This window comes from Mustela nivalis (genome assembly GCF_964662115.1).
Source record: "Mustela nivalis genome assembly, chromosome: 5".
NCBI classification, from domain to species: domain Eukaryota; kingdom Metazoa; phylum Chordata; class Mammalia; order Carnivora; family Mustelidae; genus Mustela; species Mustela nivalis.
The window spans coordinates 116,738,683-116,764,035 of NC_139024.1; the positions used below are offsets into that span (position 1 = coordinate 116,738,683).

General features: G+C 39.0%; 1 long non-coding RNA gene across 1 annotated transcript; it reads right to left on the reverse strand.

The window, feature by feature from the left end:
• Positions 1-1,246: 1,246 nt before the first annotated feature.
• Positions 1,247-25,318, reverse strand: LOC309865719. Its single transcript, XR_014312243.1, has 5 exons — positions 25,156-25,318; positions 21,920-22,095; positions 21,095-21,193; positions 5,200-5,296; positions 1,247-1,587 (listed from the first exon to the last, which is right to left on the reverse strand). It is a non-coding gene; the product is annotated as an uncharacterized lncRNA (long non-coding RNA).
• Positions 25,319-25,353: the final 35 nt, after the last annotated feature.

A 25,353-nucleotide genomic window follows, 5' to 3' on the forward strand; every position in this document is an offset into this window, starting at 1 on the left:
TGGTTAACTGCAATCCCTGGACTTCTTTGTGGCTGAAATCAACATGAGTGGGTTCCGAAATCCTCTCATCTCCACACAAGACCAGAGTCCAGACAGCCTTCCCCCAGGATCAATGTTAGGCTCTGCTTAATTGTGCTATGTTTGCTGACTGTACTCCCTAACCTCTGGGACTCTGGATCTTACCTGTCTCGACCTGTGGTTCTGTTCCATTTCTCCCTCACTTAGTGATCTCTGTGGACTTGACTCCTTTCTGCTGGTATCTGCCAGATCCTGGGAAGTCCTATTTTCCTACCGCTTATCAAATGTGGCTTCAGAATTTCCATCATGGGGATTCTTACATGGGGTAGCCTCTTTGGAAGATGGTTAGGCATGACTCCCTTCTAGTGCAATTCTAGGGGCATCCCTACTTGGTATTTCACACAAGTGATACTTCTTGGAGCTATGGAACTTAGGGATTCTGAATTTCAGGAAATTGTTAGGAAGCTGAATTTCCCTAGCATTTTTTTCTTTTTTACTTAAACTACATATTTACTTGGAGTTGCTTGATGAGTAGGAGGCTAACGCTCTCCTCAAACACCTCTTGGTATCACCACTACCCAGGGGTGAAAATTGACCAGAGGTGAAAATAAAAGTGTGGAGAAAATTCGAAATCAAAGGTTGTGGCAGTTTGCAGTTACCATCAACACCTTCCAAAGGTTCAAGGGGTGACACAATGGAAGTGAGACTAAAATGAAAACTAGAGAAGGAGAGAAAAAAGAGAAAGAATTTTCCAGAGGCAATTCTGCAGATTCTTAATTCCTCTATACTCGTTCCAGAAAGGGGAGCCAGGTGGGTCAAAAGGCTTTTCTGGAATAGGAAAGCAGTATGGGGTCATGATTCAGTAACTCAAGTTCACATTATTTTCTCTCTTCTTTTTTTGTTTTAGATTTGAGAGAGAGAGAGAGCATGAACTGGGGGAGGGGTACAAGGAGAAGGAGACTCCCCATTGAGCAGGAAGCCTGAAGTGGGACTCAGTCCCAGGACTCTGGGATCATGACCTGGGGTGAAGGCAGACGCTTAACTGACTGAGCCACCCAGGCACCCTCAAGTTCACATTCTAAGTCCTGTAGCTCCATTTACTGAATCCTGTGAAAACTGCTTCTCTTTCCTAGTCTCCTGGTCTGTCAAATGGAGTCAGTGACCCAGACCACCTCACAGATTGTTGTGAGGCTCAACTAGGATAATGATGTAAAAATGTAGTGAGGGATTTGGTTTGTAACAGATCTTAATTTTTAGTCTATCTAAAACCTCTGGGCTTCTCGGAATTTCCTCAAAAAATTTTAGGGAACCTGACAATCATTTCAAATGCAACTTGTTTTTGTAAACTCTCCTTCTTCCTCCCACATATATCTGCACAGAGTGTCTGTAAAGTCCCGTTTTATAATGCCAGTGCCCCCAGGAGAAAGGCAGAGCTGACATTTCTTCAGGTAACATCTTCTTTGTCCATAAATGCTTCAGTTCTCCACAGGAATGGGATATGGGCTGGGCCTTTGCAGGCGAAGGAAAGATCACTTGGAGGCCAGAGTTCTGCCTAGAAACTTTATAGACCTGAAAGCAGATGGTGGGGAAAAAAAAATTTAGATTGCCTGAGGGGAAAATCCAGGCATGACCATCTTTCAACAATTTGGTTATACAACCAATTCCTACCCAAAGGGTTGGAATCGTTTATTTTCCTCCCTGTGATAGCTGTATGTCTTTGTAAGTGTGTATGTATAAATTATGTTTAATCCAGTCTCTTAACTGACAAGCCACAAATGGATGGATTAGAGCTGGAATCTGACGTTTTCCTGGAATCTGAGGTTTCAGTGTTTTATCAGCCTTCTGGTCACCCATGAGGAGTAAAATATGAAGGGACAGGAAAATATTGAACTTTCTCAGGAGGAAAGCTCAGACTCTGTCCTTTCTGTGGAGGAAGACTGGCCATCATTTGTGAGCTGTGTTTTTCAAGATCTTAATTTTTAGTCTTAATATTTATTATCCAAACACTGAGTAAATAGCTTTCCTCTTGCTGCTCTAATGCTTTTTAGTAAAACTTTAAAAGAATTAAGGTATGATTATATCTAGTAAAGTGTGTGAAAATCTTAAGCTTTCAATGAACTGGAAATGGGCACCTGGGCCCATGTGATGAATTTTTATCCATATATAAACCTGCCTAACTCTAGATCAGGTTCCATTGAATGTTTCCAGCAACTGGGAAGGCTCTGTCATGGTTCCACCCAGGCTTGTCCTTCCTCCTCATCTTCCCAGATAATCAACAGTACAGCCTCTATCAGCAGAAATCTGTTTTGCCAATCTTATCAGTGCGATCAGAGAGAATATGCTGTATACACCTGTATATACCTTTCAACATTATGTCTGCACAATCCATCCATGTTGTTGCATATAGCAGGAATACATGTCTGTATATAGAATCCCACTGTGTGCATAGCTCACACTTTGTCCTTCTTCCTGTTCATTGGCATTGGATGTTTCTGGTTTTTAGTGATTATGAATTGCACTGCTATGAGCATCCTTATATTTCTGTTAATGCACAGACGTCTTCTCTTCCCTTTGTTATATACCCAGGAGAGAAATTGTTGGATCAGAGTGTAAGCATGGTTTAATTCCAATAGATAAAAATAAACATTTTTTTAAAGTGGTTGTACCCACATATTCCCACCACAAATACGTGAGAGTTCTAGTTGTTCCACAACCTTGCCAATATTCAGTATTGCCATTTTAAAAAGAACTTGTGCCATCCAAAAAAAAAAAAAAATTGGAAACCCTAGGGCTGCCTGGTAGAGTGTGCAACTCTTGGTCTCAGAGTAGTGAGTTCAAGCCCCACTACTCAAGTAGTGAGTTCAACCTAATGTTTATACATATAGGTCTCAGAGTAGTGAGTTCAAGCCCTATGTTGGGCCTAGAATTTATTTTTTTTAAACATCAGAAAGAAATTGTACCATTCTAATGAGCATATAATCTCATTTGTGGGTTTTAATTTGTAAGAAGCATCTTAAAAGGTACAGGCTTATTGGAATTTTTTGATATTCCCTTTTGTGAATGCTTGTTTCAGTCTCTTACACATTTTACTATTGGGCTCTCTATCTTTTCCTTAATTATTTGTAAAATTTTTTATAATGTATATTTTGGATTTGAGTCCATTATTGGATGCATGTATTGTGAATATATTTTTCCAGTCTGTGACTCATTTTTTTCACTTTCTTAATGGTGTCTTTCATAATTTTAACGTAGTTCATTTTATCAGTTACTTATTTTATGCTCGGTACTTTTTGTGTCCTATTTAAGAATCTTTTGTCTAGGGCACCTGGGTGGCTCAGTGGGTTAAGCCTCTGCCTTCAGCTCAGGTCATGATCTCAGGGTCCTGGGATTGAACCCTGAGTCAGGCTCTCTGCTCAGCAGGGAGCCTGCTACCCCCCCCCACCCCACTCTCTCTGCGTGCCTCTCTGCCTTATTGTGATCTCTCTCTCTGTCAAATAAATAAAATCTTTTTTTAAAAAAAAAAATCTTTTGTCTACTCCCACTTTTTTAAAAGTAGAAAATCATACTTTTCAAAAGTAAGTTATAAAAATATTAGAACAGATAAATTATCACAAAGAATAAAATAATCACCCAGAATGATACCATCCAGGGATATAACCTCTGTTAACATTTTGGTACATGTTCTATTACTTATAAATGTTTATACATATAGGTTTTTGGTGTTTTTTCTAAAAAAGTGGGATTATACTGTGTTTATTTTTTAGTTAAACTTTTAAAGCATATTTTATATAAACATCAATAAACACTCATCCTCATAACTTGTAATGATTATGTAATAACGCATCATATGAATCTGCCAGGCCTATTGTAAAATTCACATAGTAATATGTGAACAAGCAATATCAATTACACTAAATGGAACTGTCTCAAGGACTGAGAATCATTTGAGACATCTACCAAGACAATGATATATAGTGTCAGAAATTCAGTCTTAGTTCTGCTGCTAACTCCATGGCCATGGCCATAGTCACTCAACATCTCTCCACCTTGGAATTCTCCATGTTAGAGAGGTCAAAACACATATTTCATAAAGCTTTCTCCAGCTTTGAGTGTCTGGGGATTTACCCATCACAGGGGCTGTTGCAATGTGTCCTTTCCTTCTCTAGTATTTTGAGTGACTCACTTGTAATCCAAACGATCTATTACATCAGAGTAAACAAAAACCTTTGGGAACTGGGTGACAAGGTGTCCTTGGTGCAGAATGAATATAGGGGATATACATCACAGCTTTACCTAAAATCAGCTGTGGTTGTGTGATCCTAAGGGACTTCCCTGGAGAGGAGCTAAGAAATGAAACCTTTTTTTTTTTTTTTAATCAGAAGAGAGGTAGTTTACAGAGTTAAGGACTTTCAGGGGGGAAATCAGTGTTATGTTTAACTCTTCAAAATTGGGGATTTAAAAAGACACCAAAAGAGGTAAAAGCATTAAAGAACTTTTACTTAGATAGTTGAGCATAGGAAATACTATCAGATGAATTACACTTGGAAATCTCTTTGAATTACTGGAATGACAATTAGGAGTCTGATTTGGACAGCGAAGGTCAGAAAATAGAATTCTGGGTGGTGCTAGTTGTTTGCCACATCATGTAAACCGAGCATCTCTCTGAGCCTGTGGCCCCATCTACAAAATGAGGAAATGATCTCTTGTAAGCATGTCAAGATGATTGGGTGACAGAAGTGACTTGAAGCATGTAAAGCCCTTTAGCCCATCTCAGCATATGGTGAGTACAATTTATTTTTTGTTTTGCAATTTTTAAAAATCAAGGTAAAATTCACTTTCCATAAAATTCACCATTTTAAAGTGTAGAATTCAATGGCTTTTCATATGTTCATAAGGTTGTGCAACAACCACCACTATCTAATTCCAGAACTTTTCCATCACCTCAAAAATAAACCTTGTCCCCATTAGCAGACACTCTCCATGACCCCTTCCTCACAACCCCGGACAATTATGGATTTACCTATTCTGGACATTTCATAAAAATGGAATCTATAATCTGCTATCTTTTGTGATTGGCTTTCATTAACATAAAACATTCAAAATTATTGCTATTATTGTTGTTATTCCTATTTCCTATAACTTAAATAGCTTGAGAGCCAGATAACATAATGGATATGGAACCTTTTGTAAAGAAGAAGTGGCTCTGGAAATCTAAGGACTGACTTCTCCATTGAGGTATTCAGACTTTTGTGGGAATAGAGATCATCACAGGGACTTCCTAGAGGGAGAATAAAATCATAAAATTCACAGGCATGACAGAACTGAAAATATCCTCTATAATCCAAAAATAAATTACCCGTTTGAGGAATGGTCAGCTAATTTTGTCCCTAAAGCGTTTTGCTCACTCAGTTAAATTCTCTTTGCTGTGCAATTGCCACCACCAGTCCAACTCATCCACATCCAAACCTTTGCACCACACAATGTCCCGATGGGGAACTTAGAGGCAGGGCTGTGCAAGGTCTTGGGAGGAGGCTCTCTACCATCTTCCACAAGCCAGCTGTCCATAATAGCCTCTGACCCATTCCAGAGGGTTGGCGGAGGTCACTAACAGATCTGGAAGCAGATACCACCTTTGATTTCTGATCTTGCCTTAATTGTGCTCTGGTATAATAATACAGCAGAAGCTTGGAGACCATTTTTACTTTATTTGTGTGGATTGTGACCTATTTGGGAATTTGCCCATTCAAATGGTCCTGCCTAAATGCAGATAGTAATTTAGCAACCCTCAAAACTCCCAGGATTGTTAGCTCAGACTCTAAATAAAAAGTTTCTTCACTCGTAGAGCTAATTATTCTGCTTTGCATTGCCGTCCAGAGAATTTCTTGAAGGTTTAAGGTCTCCAAAGAATCTTCTAGGATTTGTTGTTTGACTTCTCCTCCTCTTGCCAGGTCACAGGTGACGGGGCCTTTGCTGTAGTGTTACCAGGTCACAGGTGACGTGGCCTTTACTGTAGTGTAGGTTGTTGTAGGGTCTATAGGTCCAGATTTTTGTCATGTGGTTTGGCAAGAAATGTAAGCATTTCCTACCAAGAGCCGAAGAAAGTTAGGAAAGATTGTTGAAATGCCTTTTCACTGACCTGTGTGTTGCTAGAGGGTTTTATCTCCCTGTTTGTCCCACCTTCCCTCTTATTTGAAAAAAAAATTTTTTTTTGAGGGGCTCCTACCTGGCTCAGTCAGTAGACCATGTGACTCTTGATCTTAGGTTTGTGAGTTCAAGCCCCACTTTAGGGGTTGAATTTACTTTAAATTTTTTTTAAATTTTTTAAATTTTTAAAAACTTAAAATTTTTAAAAAATTTAAATTTTTTTAAAATTTTTAAAAATTTAAATTTTTCAAAAATTTTTAAAAATGTTTTGAAGTTTCTCAGGAAGCAGTATGGTTGTTAAGAGATAAGACTCTGAAGCCAGATTTCCTTCAAATTCTAGGATCACCACTCACACATGACTTTGGACAAGTTTTCTCCTCTGTATAATGGGGGTAATCACAGTAACTTTCTTACAGGTGGAAATGCTTATATTAGTTAATACTGGTGAAGAACCTAACAGTGCCTATGACATAGTGCTATATATGTTTCTTGCTTATAAACATATCATATATATAGATAAAGAATAATATCACATCCAAACTTTTAAACACAAATCCTAACATTATGATGTATTTACTTTAGATATTTTTATTTTTTAATTTTCTTTTTAAAGATTTTATTTAATTTTAATTTTTTTCAAGATTTTCTTTATTTAGGGGCACCTGGGTGGTTCAGTTGTTTAAGCAGCTGCCTTTGGCTCCAGTCATGATCCCAGAGTCCTGGGATTGAGGCCCGCATCAGGCTCCTTGCTCTGTGGGGAGTCTGCTTCTCCCTCTTCCTCTGCCTGCCGCTTCTCCAGCTTGTGCTCTCTCTGTCAAATAAATAAGTAAAATCTTTTAAAAAATTATTTTATTTATTTATTTGAGAGAGAGAGAGAGCACACACAAGCAGAGGGATCGGCAGACCCACGTGGGGTTTTATACTGGGATCCTAGGATCAGAACCTGAGCAAACGCAGAGGCTTACCCAACTGAGCCACCCAGGCACCCTTAAAGATTTTATTTTTAAATAAGGTCTACAACCAACCTGGGAGTAGAATCCAGAACTCCAGGATCAAGAGTCTTAAACTCTGCACACTGAACCAGCAAGGCGCCCCTAGATACTTTTAAAGATACAAAATATTACAGAAACAATTTACACACACCCACGTGTTGATCTCCCCTATTACAGTCCTTTCTTTTTCTGTCTTGAAATAACCATCTTCCTGAATTCATTACTTTTTATATGTTTTTTTTAAGATTTTATTTATTTATTTGACAGAGAGACACACAGCGAGAGAGGGAACACAAGCAGAGGGAGTGGGAGAGGAAGAAGCAGGCTCCCCGCTGAGAAGGAAGCCGGATTTGGGGCTCTCTTTTTATTTTAAAGATTTTACTTATTTATTTGACAGAGAGAGATCACAAGCAGGCAGAGAGGCAGGCAGAGAGAGAGGAGGAAGCAGGCTCCCTGCTGAGCAGAAAGCCCGACGCAGGGCTCGATCCCAGGACCCCAAGATCATGACCTGAGCTGAAGGCAGCGGCTTAACCACTGAGCCACCCAGGCGCCCCTCATTCCTTCATTTTTAAGTGATCTCTACACGCAATGTGGGACTTGAACTCATGACCCCGAGATCAAGAGTCACATGTTTTTCCAACTGAGCCAGCCAGGTGTTCCTACTTATTTTTAAAAGCTGGTGTATATGATTCCATAAAGATTGTAAACTATTGTTTCACCTGTTTTTTTTAATTTTTTTTATTTTTTAAATTTTTATTTATTTATTTGACAGAGAGAGATCACAAGTAGGCAGAGAGGCAGGCAGAGAGAGAGGAGGAAGCAGGTTCCCTGCTGAGCAGAGAGCCCGATGCGGGACTCGATCCCAGGACCCTGAGATCATGACCTGAGCCGAAGGCAGTGGCTTAACCCACTGAGCCACCCAGGCGCCCGTTTCACCTGTTTTTATACCTTATAAAAATCGCATCATATTGTACAAATTCTTCCACCACTATATTTTCCTTCAACCTCACAGTTTTGAGATTTACCCATGTTGCGCATGTAACCAGTTCAGTCATTTTAATTGCTGTGGGTGTTTCATTTCATGATTATCTCACAATTGATTTATCCATTTCCCTGTTGATGGACATTAAGATTGCTTCCAATTTTTTGCTCTTGTAAACATTGTTGCAATGAACATTTTGTGTCTGTCACCTTGCCACATATTTTCTAGGGCAAATACCTAGAAATGGACTTACTAGGATGTCAGGAAACCTGCCTCTTCCACTTTCCTAGACATTGTTAAACAGTGGTTGTGCTGAGGGGTTGTCCCTATTTTAACTTTCCCCATAGCAAATGAGTAATCATCTAGCTCAACACCCTTAGCAATACTAATTAAGTTTGTCAGTTTCTTCATCCATCAAAGGGAAAACAATATTATAGTATGTTTCTTAGAAGTATTCTATAAATGAAGGGCATATCTTATAGGAGGTTATTGGCAATACACCATGTGTTGGGCCTCAGGTTAAATGCTTTATATACATTCTCCTATTTGGGTTCTCTTACTGACTGTAGGAGGTAGACTATAAGATTTAGAAGGAGTAATTAATTTTTCCAACATCACATGGCTTGTAGGCGGCAGGGCTGGAATTTGAACTCAAGTGTGTCAAGCTTCAAAGCTCCTATGATTACCCCAATGCTGATTTGCATGCATAATCTTTAGGAATGGCATTAAATCAACTCTTCATGGTGGTGTTAAATTTCTGGTAGAATGCCTTCCAAGAATGAACAATCTGGAGAGATAATATGGCTGGCTACCATTTTAAGGTATTTTTCCCCCAAGCTTAAGTGTTGTATATTACGAATCATACAAGATTTTAATGTAAATCACAGAAGGTTTCCATATATATTGAGGGGGAAATGTCACCCATAATCTCATGACCACGCTTGACACTATATTGTCACTGTTCACACTCTAGTTGTTTTTAGTGAGTGTTTTTTTAAAGGAGGGTTTGTAGCCACCTTAGAGCTTGAAGTGATGACAACACCATGGATGAAAAGTTACCCATAACGAGTTATTTCTAAATGCCAGACATTTATGCTAAATTTTGCACATATGTTAATTCCTGTCTTTTTTAAAAAAATTATTTATTTTTAGAGAGCAAGAGTGAGAGAGAGGGAGGGAGACGGAGAGTTGGGGGAAGGGGCAGAGGGAGAGGGAAAGAGAGAATCTCAAGCAGACTCCCTGCTGAGCGCAGAACCCCATGTGGGGCTCAATCTCATGACCCTGAGCTCATGACCTGAGCCAAGAGTCAGATGCTCAACCAACTGAGCCACCCAGGCATCCCTGTCTGTTTTTCTTTTTAGTTGAAATGTAATTCAAATACCAGAAAATCCAGCCTTTTGAAGTGTTCAATTCTATCCTTTTAGGTGAGGAACTAAGAACTGAAACATTCTTCAATGTACATGAAAGTTACAGAGGCTCAATGTCAGTTTAAAGTCTGGTGATTTGTTAACGGGAAAAGGGGGAGTAAGTGGTAGCTATAGCTAAAGCAAAATTGGCCCTAAGTTGATATATTGAAGCCTGGTAATATATATGTGACAGCTTATTGTATTATTGTTTCTACTTTTTACATATGTTTAAAATGTTTCCATAATAAGCAGCAAAAAAAAATTTGTAAAGGTCTAGCATTATGCTTTAATGACAGATCTTTGTATATTGTATTTAGGTATTGAATGAATTCAGGTCTCTGATGTGAAAAATCAACATGATACACTAACCTTATAAAGCATCTTTTAGTTTACAAAACATTTCCATATTTTATTTCATAAGTACCCTCTGATGTATTCTGTGCATGTGCTACCATCTCCATTTCAGAGGAAAGAAAAGGGAGGTTCAAAGCAGCAGATCTAGGATTTTAACCCAATCCTTTTTTTTTTTTTTTTTTTTGGTAAGATTTATTTTTTATTTATTTGACAGAGAGACACAGTAAAAGAAGGAACATAAGCAGGGGGAGTGGGAGAGGGAGAAGCGAGCTCCCCACTGAGCAGGGAGCCCACGGGGGAGGGGTTTGATCCCAGGAACCCCGGATCATGTCCCGATTGGAAGGCAGACGCTTAACAACTGAGCACCCAGGTGCCCCAAACCCAATCCTTTTTTTTTTTTTTTTTAAGACTTTATTTACTTAACAGAGATCACAAGTAGGCAGAGAGGCAGGCAGACAGAGGGGGAAGCAGTCTCCCCACTGAGCAGAGAGCCCTATGCTGGGCTTGGTCCCAAGACACTGGGATCATGACACAAGCCGAAGGCAGAGGCATTAACCCACTAAGCTACCCAGGCACACCCCCAATCCTTTTTTTTAAAAAAAGATTTTATTTATTTATTTGAGAGAGAGAGAGAGAGAAACATGAGGACAACTGGGGGAAGGGCAGAGAGAGAGGGAAAAGTAGGTTCCCCACTGAGCACAAAGCCAGATGTGGGGCTCAATTTTGATACATATTGCAACCAATCTCAGGAAGATTGTATGGGTTACATTTCCAAGCATCTGGTGATTTCTCTTTCTCTTTCTTCAACGATTCATAGTTGCTTTTCCTTGAGACAGATGTAATTCAAATATACCAGTGAAAATAGTTGTTTGTGAACCTATAGTCAAGATCTACTATTGAGTGAACCATCAATAAACAATTAACCATTTGTTTAAAGTAATGATGTCCAAGTTTTAGTGTTTGTAAGAATCACTTGGTGATTCCTGGGCTCTATCCCAGACACACTGACTCAGGTTCTAGAGACCTGAACCCAGGAATGGACATTTTTAAAAGAGTTCCCTTTCCCCACAGTGACTCTGATGTAAGTGGTGCAGGAAATTACACTTAAAGCGAAACATTGGCTTAGAATATACACAGGGAAAGATTGGGAGTTTGTTGGTTAGGGATCTTAGTACCTTTTGGTCATGTGAAGTCTGGTAAGAAATGAAAAATTCACTTTCTCTCTCTCTCAGACTCATTCATATCATTCTTTCTCTCTCTCTCACACACACACCACACACACACACACACCATGCTTTTGCAGAGAAAACAAACATTTTGCTTTGGCTGTCATGATCAGTTACAGAAGCACACTTATTTATATACTTCTTTGGGGCTATCAGTTTTGTTTTGTTTTGCTCTCTTTTCCAAGCAAACACTTCTGACATTCCTAATCATTTGAGCACCTGAAATTTACTTAATTCCCCTTTTCTGCAGAAACTGAGATCATCTTAAAAGTGGTCTCCTAGAGGCACCTGGGTGGCTCAGTTGGTGAAGCATCTGCCTTTGGCTCAGGTCATGATCCCAGAGTCCTGGATTCAAGCCCCACATTGGGTTCCCCGCTCAGCGGGGAGCCTGCTTCTCTCTGTTGTGCCTCTCCCACTTCCCTCTGCTTGTGCTCTGTCTCTCTGACAAATAAATAAATAAAATCTTAAAAAAAAAAATAAAGCTGTCTCTGAGGTTCTGGGGATGGGCAGGAGGCAGACTGAAGGCGGCCAGCAAATTCTTCCGTCTCTGAAGCAGGCCCTTGAGGTGCTCTCACACTTGGGTCATCATCGAGGCCCTCTACGATTCAAATTAACATTTGAGGCACTTAACTTTCCAGGGAATGGTCACCTTTGCCCAGCTTCAGTATATGGCTTTTGTTGTTCCCCTTCAAAAATTTATTTTTAACACCAAGGCTTCTTTCTCACAGACCCTTCAGCTTTTGCAGGTGTGGTGGCTTGGCTGGGGCTTCATGAATGTGGCCCTCCTGGACAGTTCTGCCCCTGGGAAGTGGACGATGAGCAGAGGGCCGTGTCCCTGAGGCCCCGATCCTACCCAGATGCCTGCCTGAGGCCCACTGTGGGGGACCCTACTATCTAGAGTCCAGCTGCTGTCTGGCCGCCCAAAGACGCAATACTTACAGGCACCTATGCTGAGCAGTGTTTCATCTCTTCAGGGTCAAGTCTGTGAAGATAATGTATTCATCTTATAGGTAGTAAATCTCTGCTAGTGTGAAAGGACCCAATAAGTGTCTTTCAGCCTCTTAAGCAATATAGTCCATTCATTCACTGATATTTATTATTTATGCCAAATGTTTATCTCTACCTCAGGCCGTACACTAGCATGGAAACAAACACAAAGGGTCAGTTTTAAAGAAAAAAAAAAAACTTTGAGGTATAATTTACATACAATGAAATTCACCCATTTAAAGTGTATCATTTGAGGGGCACCTGGGTGGCTCAGTCAGTTAAACATCCAAGTCTTGATTTTGGCTCATGTCATAATCTCAGGGTCATGAGATTGAGTCCCACATCAGGCCCTGCACTCAGCGGGGAAGTCTGCTTGAGTTTCTCTCTCTCCCTCACCCTTTCTCCCACTCCCTCTAATTAAAAAAAAAATTAAAGTGTATCATTTGATGACTTTTGACAAATGGATATACCCAACTAACCATCAAGGTAATTAAGATAGAAGATAATCCCATCAGTCCAATCCAAAAATTCCATTTATGCCCCTTTCCAGTCAATCCTTCACCATCCGTTCAAGTTTTCCTGCAACCCTAGGCCTTACTGGTCACCTTGTAATGCTCATGGCTTACTTTTGCCTGTCGAACTTCATATAAGTGAGATATGCAGTATGTAGTCATTTGTGACTGGCTTCTTTTGTTCAAAATAATATTTTGAAGATTCATTCATGTTGTATGATCAATAGTTCATACCTTTTGATTGCTGAGTGTTATTCCATTGTATAGATATACCAGAATTTGTGTAGCCATTTTCCCGTTGATAAACATTTTTAGGTTATTTACATTATTTGAATACTAGAAATAGCTGTTATGAAAATTTATGTACAATTATTTGTATGGGCATATCCTTTAATTAATTTGCAGTTAATACATTGGAGTGGAATGACTGGCTTTTATGGTAAGTATAGACTTAACTTGTTAAAAAATGGGCCAGTTAGTTTTTAAAAATCTCATTGTCAAGTCCATATATATGTTAATAATTCCAGTTTCCTGATCTTGGTAGTTTAGTTGAAAAGAGCACTGTTTTAAGAGTTATAACTCAGGGTTTTAGGCTAAGCATTTACTTCCTGACCTAGATTTTTAAAAAAGGGCCATATAGCTTCTCAGAGTTTCAGTTCCCTAATTTTTATATGGGAGCTAACAATTTATTCCAATAATAAAAATTAGAAGTAGTCTGAGAGTCCATCAGTAGGAGACTGGTCAAGTAAAATACATTCCTAAATTGGAATAGTATATAACCATTAAAAATGATTATGTAAATGTATACTTATTGATGTGGAAAGCTATTTTCAACATACTGTGAATGAAAGAAGCAAGCTAGAGAGGCAGGTACAGTATATCACTGAGGGAAATTATATAAATGGAGAGTTATATGAAAGGTATATTTACTATAATATTAATAATGGTATCTCTGAGTAATTGAATTTAGGGTGGGTTTTTTTTTTTACTTTCTCCTTTATAATTTTCTATATTGCTTGATTTTATTGGCAATAAGCATGGACGAGACCTTGGAAAATAATGAAGCTATTAAAAAACAAATTAATACAACCTGTTTTTCTTGAGAATGAGATGAGTGAACAGATGACTATGTTGAGAAATTGTAAGGTGTTATTACATAAATTTGAAAACATTAGTGTTAGTATTAGTATTCGTTACCCCAATCTCTTCTGGCAGTATCCTAGAAATTATCAAAGAAACACAATTAGAAGCAGTAATAACAGCTCCGTAGAAACACAACCAGGTTGAACATGGAGAAAATGTAAACTCCCTAGAACTGAAAGAAATCTAGAGTAAAAGAGGGCACAGGTTTCTTTTTAAGCTTTGGGCTTAAATCCTGGCTGTCCCCTTGGGTGCATTATTTAAACTCTCGCTCTCTATTTCCTTATCGGCAAAATGGGAAGAATGATAATATTGATTTCATTTGGCTGTGAGGATTAAATGAGTCAAAGTACTTGAAATGCCAGACATTGGGCATATTGTAAGGGTTCATTAAATATTTGTTTCCTTTTTCTTCCTTTACTTTCTTACTGATGGCTTGGATGCAGATAGTAAGATGCTTTACACATTATGACCCATTTGGAGAGAGTGAAAAGAGTGATTATAGTAAAGCAAAAAGAGTTGTGAGGCATGTTTGTTTGTTTGTTTTCATGAGAGAGATGTGAAAAGTTGGTGTTTACTTAGATGATGTCTTGGCTCTGGTAGATTAAAGGGGCCAAGAAAAGATGAAAGAAGAAAGACGATGGATGACAACTAATGATTACTTTCTTCTTGAAGTGTTTACAAACCATCAACTATCCTGACCTAGTATGCCTTGTAATTCCTTCTTAATATCACTGGCTTGGACTTTTCAACTTTCAAATCATTTTTGTGGACAAAGAGTATGGAAATAAAATCAGAGTTGAGTAGAAAAAGAAAGATGAAGGAAGGAAAGAGAAAGAAGAAGGAGGAGGAGACGAAGGAGCAGAAGAAATGAAAGAACTAAGAAGAAGCAGTAGCAGCAGTAGCTACCACAGAATACACAGGAGGAGGAGGAGGAGGTGGAGGAGGTGGAGGAGGAGGGTGGAGGGGGAAGAGGGGGAGGGGAGGAGGAAGCTGCCACAGAAGAAGAAGAAGAGGGGAGGAGGAGAAGAAAAGAATGGACTACTTCTGGTTGTATCTAGGTCAAGGGACTGGGGGACATGAGATAAAGACAATCAGGTTTTCTTTCACATTGTCCCATTCACCACTGTAAGAAAAAAGAGACCCAGGGCATCAGATGCTCTCTCCAGAAGAAAAGATAGTGCAATAGGTTGATGCCTACTATTTTTGTATCTCTTGAGTAGGGAAACAGGGTAGAGGAACTGGAAAAACCAAATGTGGGGGATCTGGTTCTTTCCCATCATGCTTTGGGAGGATGTTGAAAGCAGGGGTACTGCTCACTGTAGTAGGCTGTTCTTCAACCCCACCCATTCACTTCCCAGAGGAAATGCCCCTCAAGTACCCCTTAGATTTTACTTCCTTTACCTGGATTCACTTCTAGGTATATTTCTGTGAGTAGAATAGAAAACAAGAGGCAATAAAGAGGACAGTCTGGATCTCATAGTTGCTAAAAGTCTCCCAAATGCATGTAAAGGAATTAAGTTGGATTCTTATTTTACAACATGTGAAAATGAACTCAAAATGGATTAAAGACCTAAAGGTAAAACTGAAACTATATAACTCCTGGAAGAAAACATGGGGGGAAAAAACTTCATGACATTGGACCTGGCAATGCCTTCTTGGATTATGACACCAAAAGCGCAGGTAAGAAAGCAAAAATAGACAAATGGGATAACATCAAACTTAAAACTTTTGTGCATCCCAAAAAGATATTGTATGATCCCACTTATATGAAATATCTAGAAATTAACAGACACAGAAAGTAGAAGAGTGGTTTCCAGGGGCTGGGAAGAGGGGGGAAAGGGGAGTTGTAACAGCATTACAGTTGTACAAGATGAAAAAGTTCTAGGGATTGGCTGCACAACAGTGTGATTATGCTTAATACTGCTGAACTGTACACTTAAAAATAGTTAAGACCGTAAATTTTGCTATCTATTTTAAAAATCACACTTAAAAGAACAAATAAACATCTAAATTACTTTTGTTTTAGGGGCGCCTGGGTGGCTTAGTCGTTAAGGGTCTGCCTTCAGCTCAGGTCATGATCCGAGAGTCCTGGGATTGAGCCCCACATGGGGTTCCCTGATCAGCAGGAGGTCTGCTTCTCCCTCTCCCACCCCCCTGCTTGTGTTCCCTCTCTTGCTGTGTCTCTCTCTGTCAAATAAATAAAATCTTAAATCTTAAAATAAAATCTTAAAATAAACTAAGTTAAAAAAAATAAATAAATGACTTTGTTGTAATGTGTCCCATCTCTAGCCTGTTAGCTAAATCCTGTAGAAAATCATCCAGGGCCTGGGTAAGGACTTCTTGAAGACCTGTCTGGGCATCCCAGCCCACCCTTGACTCCCCCCTCCTCCTAAGTCCTACTCAGTCTTTGTCTACTGCTCATTTGGCACTTGAGCACATGCTGCTTTGTATGGTTAGATACTTTTATATAGTTATTTATAGAAATGTATGTCCTTGTATGTATGTATGTCCTCCCCCATTGCCATATAAAACCTTATTATTTAACAAGCACTTATGCTTACCTCTTTGGAACTTCCAGTCCTGGGGAAAAAGCACAGAATGTAAGTTTTGGTTCATGGTTATGTTTATGCAAATACTAATTGTAGCTGTAGGTTAAATTCCAAATAATTTTCTCTTTTGTTGTTTCACTATTTTGTTCCACTTCAGTGATCTTTTTGCAGCATTCTCTGAATGGAAATGAGTAAACTGAGGTCTATAGAGAAGCCCAGTAATTTGTTGATGGTCACATAGCACAAGGATGAAGCGATCTCTCTGGACCATTGTCCCTAACTCAGCCTTGCTGACAGTAAGTCAGCAAACATTTGCTTGCTCAACTGGATAGCTCTTTGGATGGTTAGCTACTTCCTAGGTTTTGCAGCTTGCAAATTTAAGGCAGCTGACATGGAGAAGAGAATTTCAAGAGCTGAAATGAACTCATGTGGGATTTTTTAGAAAAGATTTTATTTCTTTGAGCAGGGAGCCTGATGCGGGGCTTGATCCCAGGACCCTCGGATCATGATCTGAGCAGAGGGCAATCGCCTAACTGACTGAGGTACCCAGGCATCTCCAAATGAACTCATGTTTGACAAGCTCCCTAGCTCCCTCACCCAGTTTTCTTTTCTTCAAAATGAAGTGTCCCTTGATGTTTTATGAAGTGGTCATTTTATTAAAAATCTGAAAATACAGATAAAAATGTAAAAAATATCCATCATTTCCTACACTCAGAGATTGTCATCATAATACCTTGAAGCATATCCTTCCAGACATCTCTTACACTCATTCATGCATCTGTTAGAAATTGGAGCATAGGTAATACTGTTTTCTTATAGCTTTTATCATTTAAGAATATATTGCAAACACCTTTTTATGTTAGCCGAGATAATGGATTCATCAATTAAAAACCAAAGTTGAGGGGCGCCTGGGTGGCTCAGTGGGTTAAAGCCTCTGCCTTTGACTTAGGTCATCATCTCAGGGTCCTGGGATTGAGCCCCACAGGCAGGGAGCCTGCTTCCCCCTCTCTCTCTGCCTGCCTCTGCCTATTTGTGATTTCTCTCTCTGTGTCAAATAAATAAATAAAACTTAAAAAAAACAAACAAACCAAATTATCAATATTTTATCAATAATTATTATCAATAATTCTCTATTAATATTTCCAATATTTGGCTATTTGGTTGGGTTTATACAGTGTACTAATTCTACAAGCTGCTTTTTTCATCTAATATAGTATAGGCAGGTTTCATGGTAAAATTTCTTCAAATACATGTTTATTGTCAAAACTTCAGAGAATACAGAAAAATGTAGAAAGAAAAACAGAAATCTCCTGAAATTTTTCTGTGTGATACAATCAGTTGTAATATTTCAATGTATTTCTTTCAGTTGTTTTACTGTGCTTACTAAAATGAATTATACCAACATTTAAAAAAACAGGATTATATTGTATTTACAGTTTTGAAGCAGCTTTTATTTATTTATTTATTTTTAAAGATTCTATTTATTTATTTGAGAGACAGAGAGAGCACATGGGGCCGGGGTGGAGGCAGAGGAAGAGGGAGAAGCAGACTCCCCGCTAAGCAAGGAGCCAGATGTGGGGCTCAATCCCAGGACCCTAGGATCATGAGCTGAAGGCAAATGCTTAACCAACTGAACCACCCAGGTGACCCTAATGTAAGGACTTCTAAAAATATCACTAAACGTTCCTCAAAAATGTGTTTTCAAAGAGCTACATAAAATTCTACCTTACCAACATAAATTAATTTTAGAATATTATTTAAAAGAGTTCTATCTTTTAAAAATGACTATATGCTCAGTGTAAAAATTCAAGCAATACAGAAATTTAACATTAAATATGAACATTCCCATAAACTGGATTGCTAGAGTTAGCAAATAAAAATACAGGATACCCAGTCAATGTTTGTGACATACTTCTATTTTAAAAATTGCTTACCTGAAATTCAAATTTAACTGGATATCCAGTTAAAAAAAAAAAGATTTTATTTATTTATTTGCCAGAGAGATTACAAGTAGGCAGAAAGGCAGGCAGAGAGAGAGAGAGAGAGAGAAGCAGGCTCCCTGCTGAGCAGAGAGCCCAATGCAGGGCTTGATCCCAAGACCCTGAGATCATGACCTAGGCGGAAGGCAGAGGCTTAACCCACTGAGCCACCCAGGGGCCCCAGGATATCTGGTTTTTATGTGGCACCCTACCATAAGCCCACCTTCCTTAACTGTTGGTGTATATTTCCCCAGATATTTTGTTATGCATATATTCCACATACAACAAAAACATAAACACTCACTATGCTTTCAAGTAAATACAAAAGAGATCATAGTATGTGTGTGTATATATATATATAGTTCCATAGCTCACTTTTTAAAAAAATACTCAGTCTTCTACATCTTGTCATATTAGTTCATATAGACCTATTTCATTTTTATTTTATTTATTTTTAAAATTTCTTTTCAGCATAACAGAATTCATTGCTTTTGCACCACACCCAGTGCTCCATGCAATATGTGCCCTCCTTAATACCCAGCACCTGGCTCCCCCAACCTCCCATCTCCCGCCCCTTCAAAACCCTCAGATTGTTTTTCAGATTTTATTTATTTATCTGAGATAGAAAGAGTGGGAGAGAGAGCCCCCAGCAGGCAGAGGGAGAGGGAGAAGCAGACTCTCCACTAAGCAGGGAGCCTCATGTGAGGGCCCAATCCCAGGACCCCAGAATCATGACCTGAGCCAAAGGCAGTCACTTAAGTGAGTGAACTATCTGGGTGTCCCCTATTTCATTTTGTAAATGGTGGTGTAGTATTCTCTAGCATAAATATAGTATAATTGAATCAAAGCTCTATGATTGGTCATTACACTGTTTCTAATTTTCCAGAATTACAAATCTGTACTGATCATCCTTCTACATCTATCTTCAGCCATCTTTTTTAGCCATCTGTGTGAAATCTAAGATACAAGGTGCACATTTAAAATTTTAACAGCCACTGCCAAAATGCCCTCCAAAAAGGTTTCTATCAATCTACAATCCTATCAAAATTGTATAAAATTGCCTTTTTCTTCACACTTTGTACAATCCTGGCTATGGTCGATCTTTGCCAAACTTACAGGTAGAAATGATATTGTACTGTTGTTCTAATTTGCATTTCTTGATTATTCACAGTATTCAAAATATTTTTACACATTTATACACCATTTATAATTTTGCTTATCAGTTGCCCTTCATGTCCTTTACCAATTTTTCCTTTAGATTTTTTCCTGGTTGATCTTAATAGCTTTTTATTTACTAAGTGATGATATTAATACTCTGTCCTGTGTGTTAACAAATATTGTCCTTGAATTATGTTCGTCTTTTGACCATGCTTATGGTGTTAATTTTATTTTTTAACTTTTACAGCAAAGAAGTTTTACATATTTTGTACAAGCGAAACTATCAGTCTTTTCTTGATTTGATAATTGAAGATTTCTTCTCTCTAACATTATTAAAATATTCAAGTTTCTTTCTAATTCCTTACTTTTTTTGGTCACAGATTCATGTAAAATCATACTGGTAAAAAGAATGAATCAAATCTCTTGCCCACATTTTTTTTTTTCAACAGTTGCCCTATTGGTGGACATCTGGTCTATTTCCAACTTTTTATTATTATATGTATTATATTTCTTTCTTTTTTTTCTTTTTTTAGATTTTCTTTATTTGTCAGAGAGAGAGAAAGGGAGAGAGAGTGAGCACAGGCAGACAGAATGGCAGGCAGAGGCAGGGGGAGAAGCAGGCTCCCTGCTGAGCAAGGAGACCTATGTGGGACTCGATCCCAGGACGCTGGGATCATGACCTGAGCCGAAGGCAGCTGCTTAACCAACTGAGCTTACTTGGGGGATTTGGGAGCTAGTATATATAAATATTATTAAGGTAACTCATATCAACTCATCTAAATGGACATCTACTCACCTTTAGAAAAATTAAAATAATTTACATTCCCAGAAGCAGTGCTGTTTGAGACAACCTGTTTCTCCATACTTTTGCCAACAAAAGCCGTTATGTTATAAAGTGTTGACAATCTGATTAGGAAAAAGTGATGCCTTATTGTTTTAACCCATTTCTTTAACTATGAGTAGCATAATTACATTTTTTAATATGTTTATTGGCCATTTGTATTTCTTCTTTTGTGAATTGCTTTTTTGTGTCCCATTTTTTTTTCCTACAGGAGTTTTCATTATTTCTTTTAATGATTTATTTATTTATTTTAGAGAGAGAAAGAGAGCATGCATGAATGGTTGGGGGGGTGAGGGGAGTAGGAGCAGAGGGAGTCAGATAGGCAGAGAGAGAATCTTAAGCAGTGCACAGCTGAGCACGGAAACTACTAGGATCTCACCATCCTGACACCATGACCTGACCTGAGCTGAAATCAAGAGTTGGATGCTTAACTGATTGAGTCACCCAGGTGGCCCCATTATTCTTTTAACGTTTATTCTTTCTTTCTTTCTTTCTTTTTTTTTTAAGCATTCTCTATGTCCAGTGTAAGGTTTGCACTCATGATCCTGAGATCAGGAGTTGCATGTTCCACCAACTGAGCCCCAAGTTTTCATTACTTTTAAGAGAAGGATGCCCATCCCTATCTAGAAATCAAATACTGTATTTATATTATTTATTTCTTAATTTTTTAAAAATAACTTGATTCTTTTTTACTTCATCTAAGAGATAATGTATTTCTTTTTAAAGATTTTATTTATTCATTTGAGAGAGAAGAGAGTAAGAAAGAGCATGAGAGGGAGAAGTCAAGGGAGAAGCAGACTCACCATGGGGCTGGGAGCCTGAGGCAGGACTCAATCCCAGCACTCTGGGATCATGACCTGAGGCGAAGGCAGTTGCTTAACCAGCTGAGCCACCCAGGCGCCCTAAGAGATAATGTATTTTTAATGGAATGTGGAGAATCTCATGGAATCTAAGGGAAACTGAATATCTAAAACTCAGGATGATAGGAACTTCTCTCCTTCCAAGTCTTCAAGTCTTCTGTTTTTCTGTTTCTCTCTTTCTGCAGATGGATATTATCTCATTTTCATGGGTGCTCTACAAAGATGGTCCCTTTTCTGTATTTCTATCATTCACTTCCAAATAAACAGCCTAGGCCTGTTCCAGAAAATAATTTCAGTTCAGTTCCAAATTCCTGGGAGAGGGAATCTAATTGGATGATCTTAAGTCAAGCATCTCCCTCTTGTCCAATCAAGGGGGCTAAAGGACAAGGCCATGTAGGGCAGATACACTGTTAGAGGCCACAAAGAGGGTCATTAATGGTTTGCAGAAAAGGAAGTCATCACAGTTTGGATATATACCCCAAAGATTTCTACTACAAGTTGCTACTGTTATATCTATTTGGCCTCTGTTCTCTTAATCAGTTATGTTGTAGTATGATAGTACTATCTGGTCTTGGCAATTCTGAATCTTAAGGACTTAGCGATCTGGAGGCAATCTCAGCTGCCCTGGTAAGATGAATCACTTTTGGGCTAGACAGTGATAAAATGGCTTAACTCCTTTAAGAGACTTTAAAAATGACTTGGTCTGGAGATTTGGGAGTCATTTAAATTTCTTATATGAGATCACCAGCCCAAGAAATTCAGACTTACACTGGCTGGTCTTGGGCATATTCCAAGCAGTAGCATCTCCAGGTATAGATCCTGACACTGTTCTAAGATACACCTAGAAGCCCTTTTGGAATATTGCCTTTAGCTTTTCTTCCTCAGGGTGGTGCTCAGCAATTTGTCCCATTGTCTCTCACCTGGTCCTTCTCCATGTCTTCTACCTAACAAAACAAAACAAAGCTGCAGAGCCATTACAACAGAACCAGGTGTGTTAATAATCTCTCAGATTCAAGTGGAAACTCACATTTCTGTGAATGTCCTGATTGGGCAACACTTCATTTTCTCCATTTCATTCCCCATTCCATGAGAGAATCATTCAGTGGAGGACAGAGAGGTTGGTTCTTCCTTCATACCTAATGTGCTGGCCACCTTGGTCAGTGCTTTTGCAGTGGATTGGAATGGTTGGTTCTTTAGTGTGGGTGACTGTGCCAAGAATTACAGATGTTTAGCATCCTTGGTCCTCAAGACATTAATGGCCGGGGTACCACTTCCAATCTTATGAGATCCAAAATACCCCCATAGTGCTTTAGAATTCACTTGAGGAGTTGTTGCACTCCTTTGAGATAACTTCTGCCATGAACGAAAGTTCTGAGCCACTTCCGTCTCTTATTTGCAAGGATCTCTTTATATTATGTGGGCTGTTTGTGTGTGAGCTAGTATACCCCTAGTACTGCATGGGGTTGGCCAAAAGTTATTTCTCTTAGATTGGCATTCTAATGGAGTTGTTGGGTTCCAATAACCTTTTCTTCTTTTGGATTCTTGGTCAACACAACTTTAATCCATGGGTATTTGAAGTTAATTTAATTTTAGTGAATAGACTAAAATAAATTTCTGACTATTTTGTACATAAGGCCAAACTGAACTCAAAGCATAAAAGGGAGTTGTAGCAGGATATAGTGGAGAGAGTGGTAGACTGGGTGTTTAGAGATCCCTTACTAGCTGTGTAATCTTGGGTGAATCAGTTTCTCTCCCTTGGTTTCAATTTCTTCATCTGTAAAATGGGGAGGCTGGGCTAGACAGTCTCAGTTTCTTTTAAGTCTAATACTAGGATTTTTTATAATCTGTGTCCCCATTCCATCATCTATAAGATTGCAACAACATGTGTTCACCTCTGAGAGAGACAGAATTTTCCTTAATATTGGTAAAATATTGCAACATTGTGGCCACCCAAAAATTGGGCCCGAGCAGTGATCTAAGCTTTCACACAGGCATTGGAGGCCCAAGACCAGTTTCTTTTTTTTTTTTAAAGATTTTATTTATTTATTTGACAGAGAGAGAGATCACAAATAGGCAGAGAGACAGACACAGAGAGAGATGAGAAGCAGGCTCCCTGCTGAGCAGAGAGCCCCATGCGGGACTCGATCCCAGGCCCCTGGGATCATGACCTGAGCCAAAGGCAGAAGCTTAACCCACTGAGCCAACCAGGCGCCCCGCCAAGACCAGTTTCTTATAAAATGTTAATAACTACTGTAGAGTATGAGTTTGTAAGTATTATACCTGTATGCTGTTACAATTGTCTCCCATAAGATAATCATATTGGAGGGGGAAAAAATCACTGGAGAAGAGAAAGTGTACATATTTAATATTTTAATAGAGGACGAGGAAGGGAAATGAAGTAGAAGGGGAACCAGGTGAAGAAGTGGCCTGGGCTACTAGTACCATTGTCTAATCCCATAGTCATCTTGTGTTTGTGGCCATGGTAGTTATTTCTTGAAGTGTTTTTTATGCAGTAGGCACTGTATTGAGCTCACATATTTTATCTCATTTAACTCTCACAGCAATCCTATCCAGGTAGGTACTGTGATGACTGGGTGTGATGACTGGGTGATCAATATTTGGCCAGAATGAGAATTTGAATCCTAAATGTGTGTGACCCAGAACCCAGGCTTTTAAAGCCATTCTATTTCACTAAGTCTTGTTTGGTACTGGGACAGGAGGCAAAATGCTTTCTCTTTCTAAAACCTCCTTGCAACCCAGACAGTTACTCTGTGCTGTCTCCTGTTGAAATTGTTACGCAAAACAAAGCCCATTAGGGATCTGAAAGGTGGGTTCAAGTTTTACTGTTCTATATTTTTGGACAAGACATCAAACTGGCAAAACTCCAAAACCATACACCTCACCCCAGAACCTTAACTCCCGAAAATCCATCTTACACCGAGGCACTTTTTTAAAATGTTAGTTCTGAAAAACTGGAACCCGTGATATGGGGCAAATACAAGTCAGACACTTTGGGGAGATGATAAGAAATCTGGAGAGAAGTTGAAATAGGTAAACCACTTTTCTTAGGCACCTAAATTTTTTGGATCTGAAAGTACCTTGCAAATAAGTCTTGGGGATGTAATATACAACATGGGGACTGTAGTTAATAACACTGAACTGTTAAATTTGAAAGTTGCTTAGAGAATTAATCTTAAAAATACTCATCATAAAAAAAATTATAACTGTGATTATGGATGTTAACTAAACTGGTGATCATTTTTGCTGTTTATACAAATATTGATTATGCTGTATACCTGAAATATAATGTTATATGTTGATTATATCTCAAATAAATAAATGAATTAAAAGCCCCTGGCTTGGGAACACACAAAGAAAAAAAAAAAAAAAAAAAGCTTTTTGGATCTCACTTTACTTACTTGTAAAACAGAGAGCTACTTGAAGAGAGAAGGACATATCTTACTCATCTTTTGCCCTTTTGGATGTAGCGGTGTTGGGCAAATAGGAATGCAAGGGGGTAGACAAGATGGTCTCTTTGCTGCGTTTCTCATTCTTTGATCTTGGAATAGGGCCTTGACCAGGCAGGTATATCACAATGCACAGCAATATTTTTCTTTCTATTTTAAAAACAGAACAAGGCATGCTAAATTCTCGTGACTTATCATTTATCTTGAGAGGGTTGGTCTTGACAGAATGGGTGGGAGATTACGTGTACTGCTGTCTGGATCTGGGATTGATGTTCGTATCCAGGCCTCCTTTACTTTCCAGAGACTTGATCCTACTGTTGCATAACAGAAACAGAAATTGTAGTAACCACTACGAAGGGTGGCTGGGAACCAAGGATTCACAGCACTATCGATCCAGGAAAGCAGCTCTTTAAAACTTACGCAACCAAGCCCTTCCAGGGCGAGGGGCAAACCCCTGGCCAAGAAGACTGTGTCCTGCGTGCACTTTGATACTTGACCTTGCCCTAGTCTCTTTTCTTCCCAGACTTGTTATCTCACCTGCAAAATGGTGGAGTTGCTGTAAACGGAGTTCCCGGAGTCTCTCCCCAGACGCCGAGCTTTAACTCCTCCCCTTGAGTGTGGGGGCGGGGCGAGGAGAAGGTCAGGCCAGGAGTCACCCCCAACCACGGGGCGGTCCCTTCCCTTCTTCCCACTGCCCACCCCTTCGCTCCACCGCGGTGAGGTCACGCGGGGGAC